The sequence below is a fragment of the Acomys minous genome (assembly GCF_964271855.1).
Source record: "Acomys minous genome assembly, chromosome: 4".
Lineage (NCBI taxonomy): Eukaryota > Metazoa > Chordata > Mammalia > Rodentia > Muridae > Acomys > Acomys minous.
In genome coordinates this window covers 85,083,436-85,100,001 of record NC_140486.1, presented here as the reverse complement: position 1 = coordinate 85,100,001, position 16,566 = coordinate 85,083,436, and the positions used below count along the sequence as shown (strand labels likewise).

The 16,566-nt window shown below is 47.1% G+C and overlaps 1 protein-coding gene across 12 annotated transcripts in view; it reads right to left on the bottom strand.

The window, feature by feature from the left end:
* The window catches only part of SPATS2L (spermatogenesis associated serine rich 2 like), a 177,676-nt gene that overhangs the window by 160,377 nt on the left and 733 nt on the right, over positions 1-16,566 (bottom strand). For 2 of the 12 annotated variants that reach the window (XM_084780099.1, XM_084780101.1), the window contains exon 1: positions 16,373-16,547. The exons of 7 other annotated variants lie outside the window; for them this stretch is intronic. The gene's annotated coding sequence lies outside the window, so the exon portion shown is untranslated. Of the gene's footprint in view, positions 1-16,372; positions 16,548-16,566 lie in introns of those variants that run through there. 3 more of the 12 variants (XM_084780097.1, XM_084780105.1, XM_084780098.1) reach the window with 2 other exon arrangements.

Below are 16,566 nucleotides of genomic sequence, written 5' to 3'. Positions count from 1 at the left end.
AAATTCTTGAATCTTATCTCTTTATATTAAAAAAATGCCGTTAGTAGTTCATCTTTGAATGTGTTGTCTATGCACGAGCGCGCGCGCGCGCACACACACACACACACACACACGAATAATGCTTGGGATATTAACTGTGGTGTTCTTTAGGATGGCAAAGAACCAGAAACGAGCAAACTATAGGGAAATGATAATATCAACTGTATTCATATATTGAAATTTATGCAGTCACTCTAAAGTGTTTTCAAATATTTTCTGACAGGGAAAAATTGACCCTAGAATCCAAATGAATAAAGCAAGAAAAAGAGCCCATCTAATGCCTATAGCTCACACGTGCACAGCACAGGCTGTACCCAAACACCACACTCTCACTAACTCTAGTTACAGACATGCACCGTGACCAGCCCATTTCACAGATGGGTAAGTGGAGATTTGGAGAGTTCTGGCATTAGAGTCATTACGTAATAATAATTAGCATAGCTAGGACTAGCAGCTCAAAGGGACAGAACAGAAACATTTGCGGGGGTGGGGGGGTGGGAGGGGGAGGTGTTGCTAGGAACTGAAGCCAGGAAGCTGCCCCGCCCAGTTACACTCTTAGGATGCATCGCACTTCTACCTGCTAGTCTACGTCTGCCCTAATCTTCCGTGTCCTGTACGAGGCTCACTTAGAACACGTGCGTGCCACACACTGTCATGACCACCCCTAAATGCAGATCTGGGAGAAAACCACACCGAACTTCACCAGTGACAGTCCCCTCGGGGTAATAAACCTGAAGTCATGCTTTAACCTGTTGGCGACTATGTCTGTGTCTTCTAAAGCGACCTTTTAATGAGGCAATAGTTCACGCCTCGACCACGTGGGTTTGAGTTTCTTATGACTCGTAACCTTGCACGCATTCCCACATCTAGTTCAAGGCAAAAAGGAACGCATAGAGAAAGCACATTGTGCACAAACGCTACAAAGCAGTAACGAAAGCCCTGTGTGCTGCCGGAAAGATATTTGACATTAACCTAAAAAGCCCACTTTTTGTTTGTTTGTTTGTTTGTTTCGAAATGAAGGAGGATAGAAGACTTTGCAAATAGAACAGACTATTCTGCTTGGAGAAACCACATCCATAATTGACACCTAGCCATCAACACATTCTCTGTCGGAATCATGCTACTGATAGTGTCGTGGAGCGTGTCTGTAGGTGCCAGCGTACTGTTTGGGCATGTCTCAGCCTGGTCCTCTCTCTCCTAGGAGGTGTGAACAAAACAACATGTTGGAGAGACACATAGGGAGAAATTTCCTGCCACTTCAGCGATTTGTTTTAAGAACATGATTCTATAAGAATGGGCTGAATAATGTGCTAAAAAGCAATTTTCAATCTTTTGGTTTTTTCAAAATGTAACCTAAAACTAATTCTAACTGCACTGGGCTAAGACTTCCTGGCCATACCCTCTTTAACAACAAAGTAATGTGAGATAATTGCACTAGTTTTTATTTAAAAAAAAAAAAACTAACAAAATTCTCATGCTTAAGTCTCTTGCAGAAAGGAACAGACTCCAGCTGCTTAGAGCTGAGGCGGGGGAGTGACCCAGAGGCACAGTGCTTGCCAGTATATGGAGAGCCCTGGTTCCATCCCCGGAACTGCAAAAAGCCCAAACCACAACCTCAAACATGAACTTGAGAAGATGATAAAAGTATTACTAACTTACTAATTAAAAACTGTTCTTCAAAGTTATCTTGTTAATAGGGCAGGGGGGAGAAGTAACTTGACAAAACAAAAAACAAAACAAAACAAAAAACAAAACAAAACAAAACAAAACTGACACCCTAAGGACAGATGTGGGATCCTCTGAACGAATCCTCTGACTCAGAACTGATTGCTTGGGCAGAGAGTGGTCCCCAGTATTGTAGCAGGTGTCAAGAAAAAAGACCAGCCAGGTTTATTTGCCTTCATAAACAAACTAGAGCTATGCCGGTCTTGGCTTACAAAGGAGGCCATCATGGTATTTGACTAGGTTAATGAAGATCACCCATGGTCAAGAGAGCCAAGGAGCTCTTCTGGGTTTTCTGCCACTCAGAATCTCAAGGCTTGGAGCCCTGAACTGGGAGACTGCCTCTTCAAAGAAATGGACAGCATGGTGGAGGAAAGTTAGCAGGATGAGGGGTGTTGGCTGACAGCAGGGACCATGCCACCCAAAGAGTCTGAAGCCAACACAAGAGCTCTATGAAGACCCCAGCCCATTCTGTGGCATGGCAAGGAAGGGACTTTGCAAGACGACAAGGAAGGGCCCGGAAGAAGATTTCAATGCACAGTGAAGAAAGGGTCTTCTTACGAAGTCTTTTTGTCCACGCGTGCTTAGAATGAATAGCAGTGTGCCCAGAGCAACACAAGGCCCAGCACTACACTAGGAGCGCCGCGGTCTGCAGTCACCGTTCCCTGGCATGTTAGTGTATGGGGACTGTGGAAGAGATTCCTGCGTTTGGTGGGACCCTGGACCATGATCTCCACAACCTCTTTTTGACTTTGTCTTAGAAACTTTCATGTGGGTGCTATAGGAAGATTTTGTGCAAGCGTTGTCTAAATGTGCCCTGCCTTAATCCATGGCGGTGGGGGGTGGGGTGAGGAGCCTGCTTGAAATGCAATCCAGAATGATCCAGAAGATGAAACCATCAAAAGTTTGGGACTTATGAATTAGCATTACACAGAGAACTGAGTTGGTGTCACCTCCGCGAGGCAGAGGAGGGCTAAGCTCCCTGAGTTCCAGGCCACCCTGGTCTACATAGCAAGTTCCAGGCCAGACATGAATACCCAGTAAGACCCTCCCTGTCCATACAAGCAAGGTTGTGGTGTTACAGTAAGGCCATCAACTGCATCAGGAGTGTGGAGGCCAGACACAAGGACTGACTCGAGGCCACCACTCAGATCTCATCGGGGAGATAAAGGGATGTTCAAGGGCCAGAAGCAGGACAATGGTCAGCGTCACACCTTCCACTTTCCCTTTTTAAACAAGTAACGGCTGTCTGTCACACAGGGCATTGCTTCTGCTCAGACTCTGACTCTTGCTTCCAGAACGCCAGTCAGAAGGTTCCCTTGGTCACGTGCTAGCAATCAGCACACTGTGCAGAAGTCAGCCCGCACTGGAGCAACACTGCTTCTAATCGAAATCTGTCTAAAGCTTTTCTTTCCCTGCAAGCAACAAAGCACCCCACCACCCCCCAAAAGAACTTCCTCAGCACCCACAGTTAAGCAGAGAGTGGTTCCAACCAGATGAACATAAAGAACTCTCCCTGGTCTCCACGTTTCATGCGAAGCTTCCTTTTCAGGGTGTTCTAGCAACTTCCTTTGTTTGTAGCTTATCGGCAAAGAAAAAAAAATCTGGAGTTTATTTTGACGGCAGTGCACCTGACTATCCCAGGATTCGAAAGCCTGCTTTGCTTACTGTCACGCTATCCTGGCAGAGGATGTAAACAGGCCTCCCCTCCCGACAGCTTCCTGCTGTACCCACAATTCCAGACGAGAATTTTCACGAATGCAAACTATTATTCTACAGGATTGGACTTCACTAGAATGTGCTAGAATGTGAAGGCAGCTTCCTTTCTGGCCCTTTCTTCCCACCGAATGGGCAGAATTCTGGCTCCTTGGTCTGGACTTTTATTCTCTTTTATCAGCCTCAGGGAAGGGCCGTGAAATTGTTCCAGGCAAGGAGCACAGTCTGGCGAGCTTAGGTCAGCACTTCCACGGCATTCGAGTGTGAGACCCTAGGGCTTTTGGCTGTCTTATTTAGTCATAATGAAATCATAGATGTTGCTAATTTTGCTTCATACATTACAGATTAAACACCTTGATCCAGGCCAGACTTCCAAATGCCCAACTGATGCTTTTTTTTTTTTTTTTTTTTTTTTTTTTTTTTTGCCTTTAAAACACACTGGCCTCAGAAAAAGGAAAGATTTTTGTGGTGTAGATTTTTCCATGTGTTAACAAAAGGACACGATTGATATTTTGAGTGTCCTTTGAGGAGTGTAGATTCTGAAATCTCACAAGAAAAGCGGCCACTTTTCTTCTCCACCTGGCCTTCCTTCTGGAGACAAGCACACATATGTGTCATCTGCAAAAATGAATGCCATACCTGCCTTCGCTTTGCCTTCTAGTTGTACCTACAGTACAAATGGGACCTAGAAATCAGAGAGGGGCCACCTGCAAGGTCATCATCACTTGTCATGCAGCATCTGGAACTAGGAAAGGCTCAGCGGTATATAGTGATAACATATTTGAAGCCCCCAAAAGGTTCATGTATTGGGAGCTTGGTCTTGAGGGTGGCAATATGGGAAAGTGAAGCCTCCAAGGAGTCCTGAGGTCACTGGGAATGTAGCCTTGGAATGGATCATAGGCTTTTTGTCTCCTCTGGCTTCCTGTTTTAAGACAAATTCTTTTCCTCACACCCACATGCACTTCAGCCATCCTTTCCTGGACCCCTGCCAAAGCCAGCTCTGTGCTGTTTGAACTTTCAGCCTCCAAAGCTGTGAGCTGAATAAACCCCAGTGTGCTTCCTTAGGTATTTTGTTATGACCACATCCAGAAAAAAAAATAATAATAATAAAAAGAATTAAGGCAGCCAGCATGCAAGGAAGATGTTCGATTCTACAAATGTTCTATTAAATGTTTTGACCATTACTGGTAGATGTCAATATCAAAAGGACCTGGAGGGAGAGTACGGGACTCAGCTAAGGGTCTGCAGCTCACAGACAACACTGCTGTCCCAATGTGTAAAGAGATACAACAGGACCTTCCGTCCAGATGATGTAGGATTCTCTCACAAGAACACAAAGCACGCACAACTTGCACACATGGGAGGTGAAGGAGAGCTTGGCACACAGACTGAAAATCTGACCACTCAAGAATAAGGCTGGTTATGACTTCCTGAGCAAATTGTCGCTAAGGTAGAGATGCTTAGGGTGAGGCATTCCCTCTGCAAAAGTCCTAAGCTGCTCCCAGAGCCTATAAACAGGGAACAAACAGCCACATCACCGTGCTCACTAGTCCTCTCGGCCCATTTTCTGTAGCTGTGTGACTTTCAAATTTTTATTTTTAGCATAGGAACATTTCCTCTTGACGATGACGATATCTTCTACAAATGTTCACCAGGTAAAGCAAATCAAAACAGCTGCTCACAGAGAAATCGGAGACAGGAGGAGGTTCTTCTCAGAACTGTAGGGCTCAGCAGGAGGATGTACAAACCCCCCTCATGGCCTACCCCAGCTGTGCCCAGGAATCTGGTCCTCTGACATCTTTCTCTCCCATCATCTTGGGCTCTCCAAGAGCGTTCCTTCCTCTTGCTCCAACGTGACAAACACCCCCCCCCCCATCACTCCCCCACTGTGACTGCAGGAGGCTCTCCCAGGACACGGCACACTTTCTGCAGGGGTCTTCCTGACAGCACCTACCCATCTCCCTAAGCATTTGGGGTCAACTGATGCACAGAAGGCTCCCCTCGGTATCTGGCACGGGTTCTGCAGAGCACTTACCAAGCCTTTAGCAGAGTTTTCTTTGGGGCAGAGTGGCATAGCGATATGCACGCTATTCACTCTAAACCCCTTGCTTCATGAACTGGCTCTCAGGGTCTTAAGAGCTAAGGAGTTGGAAGGCTGAGACTTAACCCACTGGGGGGGGAATTGACAGCGGGATCTGGCCCTCAGCATCTCTCCTGGTACCTCACAAGCAGGGGGCTTCCAGGCGTGTGCTCTCACCTCCCTTCTCGTCTATCTCAAGCCCCCCTCTCTCACACACAGGGCTCCTGCACCTCTCCTCAGGCAACTGGGGAGGCCCAGGAGAGAGAGAGATGCATTGCATTTGTGCTTTCCACGTAAGTCTCCAGGCTATGGTGCTCAGAATCTGTCTCTCGGATTCTGAATCTTATCTAAAGCACTTTATACCTCTGGATTTGAGAAACTGAACAAGCACTGCTTCTCTGCATTATAGAGCTGACTTATCATCCCAAAGGCTCATGGGAAGAGCTTGGATCAGTCACCTTTCCTAGGATGGCAGAGGTATTGTGTAGCGATGCAGTCTAATAAAATTGTGATGCAACTCACACAGGCAAGTTCACATTTCTAGTTGCTAGGCTAAAACAATGCGAAGTTACTTTTAGTAATCTATTTAATAAATGAATTATATACAAACTATTTCTATCTCAATACGTAAATCAAAATTTTACTGAGGGGCTTGGGAGATGGATCACCCAGAAAAGTGCTTCCTGCACAAGCATGAGAGACTGAAATAATTCTCCAGTACTCATGTATGTATATATATATATATATATATATATATATATATATATATATATATATATAAAAGCCAGGCACAGAAATGCATATAGAAATGTAATCCGAGCCGGGTAGGCGGAGACAGAAGGATCAGCCACCCAATACAGCTCAGCCATCATGCTGTGGGTTTGGTTAGCCACCTCATCTCAAAAAATAAGGTGGAGAGTAATTAAGGGGAATGTCCATGGTCACCTTCGAAAGCCCACATTCACACAGGTACACGTGCACCCGCTTATATTAATGAGATATTTTTAAAACTACTTCATTGTCCCCTAAAGTCTTCTTTTACATTCCCAGAGCATCAAACGTTGAGCTAACTGTGTTTCAAGTACACACTTCCTTTAGTGAGGCCAGTGCAGACGGAGGCCAGTGCGGATGGAGGCCAACAGCAGAGCCCAGGACCAGTAGAGGTGATGGACACACACCTGAAAGGAAGGCCTGACTCATGGAGGAGCATCTGGGCCCTGCTGGGGAGCTTAGGCTTTATGCGCGGCCATAGTCAGTCAAGGTGCTGGCTTTAAGTGAAGAGTCATGATTGGATCGGCCCTTTAGAAAAGTAGTAGTACCCCTGGATGGCGAGGCCTGGCAGCACTCAGAGGAAGGACAGCAGGCTACCAAGAAGAGATTTGATACTCTATGAGCATATACAGGGGGAGGAGGTCCATCCCCAGTCAAAGTCATGGGAGAGGGGAGTAAGGGGAAAATGGGAGGGAGGGAGGAATGGGAGGATACAAGGGATGGGATAACCATTGAGATGTAATATGAATAAATTAATAAAATATATTTTAAAAAAGGAAATCAGTACCTTTTTTGTCAAATGCTTTTTCAGCATCTAGGGAGATGATCATGTTGGTTTTTTTTTTCCTTTCAGTTTGTTTATGTGGTGGATTACATTGGTGGATTTCCGTATATTAAATCATCCCTGCATGCCTGGAATGAAGACTACCTGGTCATGGTGAATGATATCTTTGATATGTTCTTATATTAGTTTTGTGAGTATTTTATTGAGTATTTTTATGTCAATGTTCATAAGAAAACTTGGTCTGTAATTCTCTTTTTGTTGGGTCTTTGTGGGGTTTAGGTATCAACGTGACTGTGGCCTCATAGAATGAATTTGGTAATGTTCCATTCATTTACATCTTTTGGAGTAGCTTGAAGAGTATCGATATTAGCTCTTCTACAAGAAGAACATTATGTTGGGCAGATTTGAGCCCAGGGGTCCTGCTCAGACTATGGCACCAGCCAGGAACAATACATGCAGTAAACTTCAAACCCCGAACCAGATCTAACCACTGGACAGGACATTCTCCACAGTTGAGTGGAGAGTGGAGAGTGGGGACTGAATTTCACATGAACTCTGGTGCACCATATTTGACCACGTCACCTGGATGGGGAGACCTGGTAGCCCTCAGAAAAAGGATAGCAGGCCACCAAGAAGAGACTTGATACCCTATGAGCATATACAGGGGGAGGAGGTCCCCCTCAGTCACAGTCACAGGGGAGGGGAATAGGGAGTAAGCAGGAGGGAGGGAGGAATGGGAGGATACAAGGGATGGGATAACAATTGAGATGTAATATGAATGAATTAATAAAAATGATATTTAATTTAAAAAATAGAAAAGAAAAGCAGTACTGTGAGGAAAGATCTGGAAGCAAGCCAGACAGGAGGACTGAGGACCTGACCCAACGCAGCAATGGCAGTAACTGTGGAGAGAGGACAGGGCAGATTCTGGAGAGTTTGGAAAGATGGTCACCTCGCTTCTCCCGGGGCTCAGCGGTCAAGAAAACTTAGGAGATGAAGAAGAGATGCTTCCAGGGAGACTCATAGTTTTAAAGTTGCTGGCGTGGTTTCACTAAGTGGGATAGAGAGTGAGCACCTGGCCTACGCTGGCTTGCAACTGGCTCTGTCTGTGGACTCGCTTGGTTGACAATACCTAAGACACGAGTAGAAAAGGTTCTCAATTGGACACAGAGACTAGAGAACCACTGGCACACGGGTGGCCACATGAGCTGCCACCCGATAAAAAGAAGAAGCAGAGCCTGAATGCCAAGGATGCTGAGGCAGGAGGGGGGAGGGGGCCTCAGTATAATCAACAGTTTCCTTCTTCCTCTTTTCTGCATTTCATACAAAAATCAGGTTGAAGACAGAAAGAATTCACTGGTTTGTTGTTGTTGTTGTTGCTTCTGGAACACTGAAGCTGTGGGTTCAGTACACTGCCAGCTTTATACCCGCACCTGTGGAATTCACCTGCCCACCAGGCAGAACACCTGTTGCTCATCTGCAGAACCACGTTTTACAGGGGAGGGGGCTCGCAGTAGCTAGCAGTCTTTCAGTGGTCAGCGTCTGTGTAGAAGTGACAGATAAATGTCAGTGCCACTGTGAGCCACTCCCAGGGCGCTGGGAGGAAAAAGAGGAGCTGGGGGGGGCGGGGGGATCAGACAGACACCAAGCAGAGCAGCCAACCCTTAACAACTTCTCAGCCAGTCAAGTTCCCCAAGTTCCCCGAGCTCCAGAGTTCCCGCTTCCAAAGGCATATAACCTCCACCTCGCAAGTTCACTGTCAAGTTGAAATAAGTGGATTTGTAAGTGGTAACTGTGGTAATTGTGTTCAGTTGATTCTGACTCTCTGAGAACTAGGTGGCACTAACGGTGAGTTAGCACTTCGCCTAGGAGAATGAAACAATCCACCTTTTAAATGGCGATGTAGGGGCTGGAGAGATGGCACAGAGGTTAAGAACACTGACTGCTCTTCCAGAGGTCCTGATTTCAATTCCTAGCAGCCACATGGTGGCTCACAACCATCTATAATGTGATCCGATGCCCTCTTCTGGCCTGCAGGTGTACATGCAGACAGATCATCGTATACATAATAATACATAAATCTTAAACAAAAATAAATGGCAATGTATATTTTCGTATCCTTTCTTCAACACGATGCTCCTCTGATCCCTGCACGCAAATGTCCTGGGTTCAATGCGTGCTTTATAAATTACTACCAACTTTTCTAGACTTCTGTTCTGCTTTTCAGTAAAACGGGGCTCACATGGCATCTCCCAGCACTCTGAGGACAAAGGGACATATGAGTGTAACTAAGTAGAGGACCTCACCCCTGTGAAGTCGGCTTGCATACACGGTCTGTGGTGCCCGTTTGCCACCTCATAAACTGGAACACTCCTATGTACTATGGTCCCTGCAACCTCAAGTCTGAGGGTGGTACCCAGAGTCCATGAGGGGAGTTGAACAGAGTCAAGCGAGGGCGCTACACTCACAGCATGCGTATGCAGCTCCAGTGCTCCAGCAGACGCCCTGGGTCGTGGCCCAGCCGGGTTGCTCAGGACCACAGTCTGAAGGATCTCATTCCTTACACCACTGGGCAGGGGCCAGCTTTTGTGACATCCGTCCCGCAGGAGGAGGCCCTTCTGGGCATTCTGAATGAGTTGGGCACACACCAGGGACACAGTGGGTTACACAGCGTACAGGATTTAGTCTGTGCTGCATCTCGTGGTCAGCTCAGCCTGTGGCATCACACCCGACTATTGGAGGCATCTGTGTACACTTTAGGTTCCATTACTGAACATTCAGACCAGCCACGCCCGGAACCCAAATGGGTCTCAGTCTAGGATCACCAGGGATACAACTGAGAGCTGGGCTTAGGACACATTTTTTAAAATCCCGGAAACCAAGTTTCTGTTACATGCAGACACTTTGCGTTCCCATCCTATTCCCAACAGTAACTACTGAAATTGTATCCTTTAAAATTGCATTCCTTTAAAGAATTAGCCAGAACACTGTCATTCCACAGTGTTCCCTTCTGAGCACCCTTAGACTGCCATTTTTTTTTTGTGGCAAACTCTTCATAGAAAAGCTGCTTTCTACAAAATAAATCTTTAAAATAAGTTTAAGGAGTTGGACTCCACTTTGAATACACTCTAATGCAGCGGTTCTCAACCTGTGGGTTTCAACCCAGAAAAGGTCAACCTGTTCACAGGAGTTGCCTAAGACCATTGGAAAACACGGACATTTACATTACGACTCACAACAGCAGCAAAACTACAGCTGTGAGGTAACAACAAAAATAGTTGCATGGTTGGTGTGTGGGGGGCAGTGGTCACCACAACATGAGGAGCTGTAATAGAAGGGCGCCGCATTAGGAAGGTTGAGACCCACTGCTCTAATGGATGTGGCCAGGTCTCTTCTGCCTCACCTTTCACTCTCAGATGAGTCGTGCCCACCCCTGCCCCTCCCCCCCCCCCCCCCCCCCGTCAGCTTATAGGGTTGCATTTAAATTTTTTAAAAAAGCTGGGCAGCCCTGCCACATACAGTCTGGAGTTCTAAGGCCAATTATGTAACAGATGACTTTCTCCTGATTATTTTACATACAAAATATTAGCATTAAGTCTGATGTTTTTCATTTTTGCTCACTCCTGGGACTCATCAGCCCACCCTTCTCGATTCCCAACCACAGCTGCCAGACTCTATCATTATCTCAACTCTGGAACCTCACAGCTGATGAATGGAGAGATGGGTCTGAACCCCGCCAAGAAGGCTGAGGGAAACTTGACAGATGCCCTCTTCAAAGGCCTGTCCCTTTCATCCAATGTCAACATTAATTTTTTTAGATATTTCCTAAGATTTATTTATTTATTATTATTATTATATATACAGTGTTCTGCCTGCATGTACATCTGTACACCAGACAAGGACACCAGATTTCATTGTAGATGGTTGTGAGCCACCGTGTGGTTGCTGGGAATTGAGCTCAGGACCTCTGCAAGAGCAGACAGTGCTCTTAACCTCTGAGCCATCTCTCCAGCCCCAACATTAATTTCTATGGTAACAAACATTTGTTGAGGTCGTGACTAAAAGTCAGACTGTGAGCTGGGCCCTTGACCTGCGCCCATGAGCAAGGCAGGTATGCTACTAAAACCCCCAAGATTTAAGGACAACATCCCCCCCCCCACTAGCTTATCACTTCCATGGGTGCATCTGTCAAACACTTGCTATGTCCAGTGGCTTGTAGCTGTTTCAGTTAGAAGGTATACTTGTTGGTCTGATGTATTTTGATGCTAATTAATAAAAGGCCATCACACCTGGGCAGGTCAAATGAGATAGGCGTGGCTAAGGTTCCGGGGCGTTGAAGAGACAGAGAGAATGTTGGGAGAAGAGAGACCAGAGGAGAAGAGAGAAGAAGAAGGCCACCATGGGATAGATGGAAGAGAAACATATGACCGGCGTGGATGGAGATTTAGCTGGGATGAAGAACACTAGCAAGTATTTGGGATTATGGATGGGAGGTAGCTTGATAGAAATTATTGGAAGCAGATGGCATGGGATACCTGCCCCACTATGGGAAGTAGCTTAGGGGATTCATATCTGCCCTGCCCCAGCTTAACTAAGGCTATTTTAAAATGTAACAGGTGTCTGTGTCTTGATTGATTGCTAGAGTGTTAGAAAATACCGCCATAGTAATAATTATAGGCCTAATAATAAACATTATTAGGTCATACTGGTAAATTAACAACAACATGTACTGGTGGCCTCAAGAAGCTTGCGATCTACCTGGCAAGGCAAGAAGAGCAAGGGTGTACGCTGAGGAGGGATGCAGACAGCCGGGCGGGAGAAGAAACCAGCGAAGGGCAGCGTGACCACGCCTTGACTTGGAAGACTGGTTACATCAGAGGAAAACAGACAAAGCATTCTTAAAACAACGACAACCAAACCATACCAAACCAAAAGCATGGCATAAGAAAATGGAAGAAATAAAAGTGAGCAGGGCAGAAGGAGCCAAGCTAAGGGACAGAGGGTTGTGTTTGAAAGAAGGAGGAAATAAAACCGTTGAGTTAAATTTGGGCAAGAGTATAAAATACATGAAAAGCAGACTCCCAACCAAGGGCAGGCAGACTGGAAAGTATCTGAACTGTAGGAGTTCTTTGGCTTACTCTGAGCATAGGTTTCCCCCCGCCCCCCCCCCCCAGTAAACCCAGAGTGAGTTAGAAATAAGTCTCCTAAGCTGCCAAACACCAGAGCTCAGCCTAGCTTACCTCAAACACACGCAGGACACTTACATTAGCTCACTGCTGGACCATCTGGCACAGAGACTATCTGATAATCAAGTGTTCAATTTACACAATGCACTGGCTACTTACATCTAAGGCCACTGGCAACATAGGAGGAGGTACCTGGCCTCTCAACCAGAGGATGGTGTCACCTACTGTGTTCATGCAGAAGAGCTGTGAAAGCAAGTTACAAAGGGTGGGGGTGGGGGGGATTGCAAACAAAGAAATCTCCATCGTTTAAGTAAGTCACAGTTTTGTATTGGTCCCCAGCCACAGCTATCCTGTACCACGTGGGAGCTACTGGCCACAGGTTAGACACGTGTGGAGCATCCATTGTTTCCCCTCATGATGTCATGGCTCACGGCTACTACACAGCATCACACTATCATTACCCTGGGGAAAGGGTGAAAATTCAACGTATGATTTCTGCTGAGTGCACATCCCATCTTCACCACAGAAAGCTGGAAAAAAAATCCCGAGTCAGATCTTCCTCATTTGGGACCCATCTTGCATTGAGAATAGCCTTAGCTTCAAATCAATTAAGCCTGAGCTCACCGGTGAAGACAGGCTCCCTGCAGGATATGCACGTTTGTGGGAGGTTGATGTGGTGGGGAAACATGGCATGGGGGGCTCAGTGGCAAAGAGATGATCAGGAAGGGCTATGAAACTCACCAGCAGACAGTGATGGCCGAGGAGGGCTCAGGCTCTAAGGCGGAATGAAGAAAGGAAAGGAAACACAGGGCTGGCTGGCTGCTGGGAGAAATTGTCACAGAAAAAGTTAAAGCGAGCTGATACAGCCTCCAAGTTGAGAAACATCTAGAAGGGGTTCCTAGATCAGATGATGCAGAGAAGCCATAAAGTAGGAAGAAAGGAAAGGAACTTTCACCATGGAAGGGGCAGGTTTGTATCTGTGTGGCCTTTGGCCTGAGACTGGGACAACTACCATGAAAAGTCCCTTAAGCAAGCAGGTGAGCAGGAAGGGGGAGTTCCCAGTACTACAGCCAAAGATCTGCTACGATGAAAGGGTGGATGATAGTTAAGAAGTTTTTATTAGAAAACGAGAGTAGAAGGCATCAGATAAGCATACTCGAATGCTACATAGTGCAGACAACACGACTTCCCTGATTATTTTTCTCTGCTATGGTACTTGGGTGGGGCTGGGGGGCGTCCTAACCATCACTACAGCACATTGAGCAGATAAATCTCAGTAGAAATTCAACATATGGCCTATTTATATAACAGGCTTCACAAGTCTAAATTAGCCTTTTTGATGAGTTAAGGAAATAACACCTTCATAATAGCCGGCTTCAAAAGAGGAAAGGGAATAAAAGGTTGGTTTGTTTTTCTTCCAATGTTTACCATGTGTGTGTGTGTGTGTGTGTGTGTTTTAACTGTACAATGAAAATCCTGTTTTAATTGTGTGATTCCTCTTGAAGGTGGAACCGTGGTAGAATGAACAGGTTAGGTGAATTACATTCAACCATTCAGAGATCAATACACACAGCATTTATGTCTGTTCACGTGGCATACACCCTTACAGCCTGTGTCCTGCTTATAGACGCTACTGTTCTGTTAGCACCAGCACAGATTAGATTATCATAGCCAAGTAACGGTAAAAGCACCAGAGAGGGTCACCAGGGAAGCAAGACCACAGAACAGTGACTAAGCAACACACACCCTATACATACAGCATGCACTCTCGTCGTATGCCGAGACAATTGGTAGTCGCCTCAGTCTTAGCATAAGCAATCTCTACTTTTTTCTATTTTATCAAAACTGGAACTGATCCTGACTTAGTTTGTAAGGTGTTAATTGCAGTTGTTTTAGTTAAGGTCCTCAAGGGAAGACCAACTTTGCCTCAAAAACAAAAAACAAACAAAAAACCACCGTAAATGAACACCCACTGTGGTTGTAGACTAAGAAACTGATTAAAAAAAAAAAAAAAGGACTAAAAATGAGTCATTTCTAAGGCTCAACTGCCAGTCCACGCAGAGGTGACCTACCTGGCAGGGCTTCCCAGACTGCCACACTGTGGCCGAAGTATTTGTTTCTCTGATCACCGCTGGTGTGGTGAAGTAGGCACCTCTTTCCACAGTAGCCACTTGCAATTAGTGTGGGTGGAAAACTAACGATTGAAGACTTCTGTGGGGTGCTCCCCAAAACACAAGGAACACAAAAAGAGGGCCTGGCCATTTTGTCTGTCTAAATGAGCACATTAACTAAATCGATTCCTAGGAAATCATTTAATATTTCAGAGGTTAAAGGACAAAAAAAAATTGCCATTTAATACACTCCTTACCCAGATGTTCGGTGTTTCCCCTTAATCTCTTATATATTCTCTGAACTCAAGTAATTGTATTTTTATGCAAATTATCTTTTAGAGCTTGTCCTGTCTGTGTTCTCTCTCTCTCTCTCTCTCTCTCTCTCTCTCTCTCTCTCTCTCTCTCTCTCTCTCTCTCTCTGTGTGTGTGTGTGTGTGTGTGTGTGTGTTTAAAGCCATACGGAATCTGACATGTTTCCTGTTCTGTTGCTCCACAGAAAAAGGTTTTAACCCAGCTTGAGTTTATTTCAAAACTCTAATTAAAAACTAAAGTAGTATTTGCCTTGTCCAAATAGAAAATCCATTCCCAAAGTTGATATTTTTTTTTCCTGGTTAAAAACTAAGCATTACAGTTATTTGATAAGACTGCCCCCCCCCCCATCTCTACACAGCGCACTGTTTTCTGGTTAAGTAACCAAAAAGGCTCATAAGGCTCATAAAATATTTTATCCAGAAGGCAACTTTTAAAAGAGTTCTTTGAAAATAAGTGGGTTTTTACTACTTGAATAGTCTTTTCTGTTTCTGGCTTCCTGTCCTTCCTTTCCTCTGCCATATTGCACATCTGCTTACTCTCTGGAAAGCAGTCTGAGTAGCAATGAATCGCTCCTCGGAAACAAAATAGATTGGTGGTATAAAGACCAAAGGACCTTACTCTTTCTCTGCACAGATTCTAACATTTCCGTGCCCCCCCCCCCCGCTTTAAAACCTGCGGGCCTGCAAATGAGGCAGAAACCTCAGTATTTTAAATAAGCAAATGAAATATTACATATGTTTTATGAAAGGAAGGAGCCGCACTGTGGTGGAAGTTAAGGGTTTTCACTAATCTCACGCTACAGAGACACTGCACTCGAAGCAAAATGCTATACAGAAAAAAAAAATCTTTAATGAAGAGTGTCATGCCCCCACAACCTCGGCACCTGCTTAAAAACGAGGATTGCTGAGTACCGAAATCTCATCAAGTTCATAAATGCCAACCCCACTGCGCACTGGAAGCCTCCACTCGCAAGGATGCGAAGGAAACGATGGGAGGTTTCCGTCGCATCCCTACCCAGGTGAAGGCTGGATCCTTCACCCGGGTGCCTGCAGTGAACGCGGACCTCCCAGCAGAGAGCAAGAAGCTCTGCCATCTCCCCAGACACGCGAAAGTCAAGTTTTTCCGGGTCTCGGAAACGACCCCCAGTCTGTGCTACTGTCCGCCCAGCGCCTGCGGGCTCGCGGGGCTCATCCGCCCGGACGCGGCGGCGTTGACACCGCTCAGTCCCGCGGCCCCGGCCCGGGCTCCCGCCTGCCCTGCGCGCCCTCGCCGCGCGCACGCGAACGCTAGGACCCGATCCCGCCGGCGCCAAGGGGTGCGGGGTGCCCGGGACCTACGGCCCGGGCTCCGACCCGGCAGCTCGGCAGCGCGGAGCTGGAGCGCAGGGGGGCGCCCGCGCGGAGCAGGGCCGGCCGGGTCCGCGTTCAGCTCCGTGGCTATCTCGCCCCCCACCCTACCCCGCCACCCGCCAAGGGAAGGCAAGGAGGACAGCGACCTCCGCGTCCGGTCCGCCGAACGCCGGCCACACCCAGCTCCCCGGGAGGCGGCCTCGGGGCGCCTCGGCTGCAGAGCGCGCGGCCGGTTGACCACCTCCTATCCCCCGGCCCCGCAGGCCCCGCCGCGTCCCGCGTCCCGGGGGGCCCTGGCTTACCTCGGAGCGAGCGTGGCCGCTCTGTCCCGGGCCGGGGCGCGGCGCTGGCGGCCCCTGCGGCGCGGAGGGCGAGCGGAGGGAAAAACCGCGGCAGGGCCGCTCGGCCGGAGGGCTGGATTCCTTCACTGCCTCAACTCCTAGCCGCCAGCCCCACGTAGGGACACTCCCGCCCGCCCGCGCAGCCGCCCCCGCCC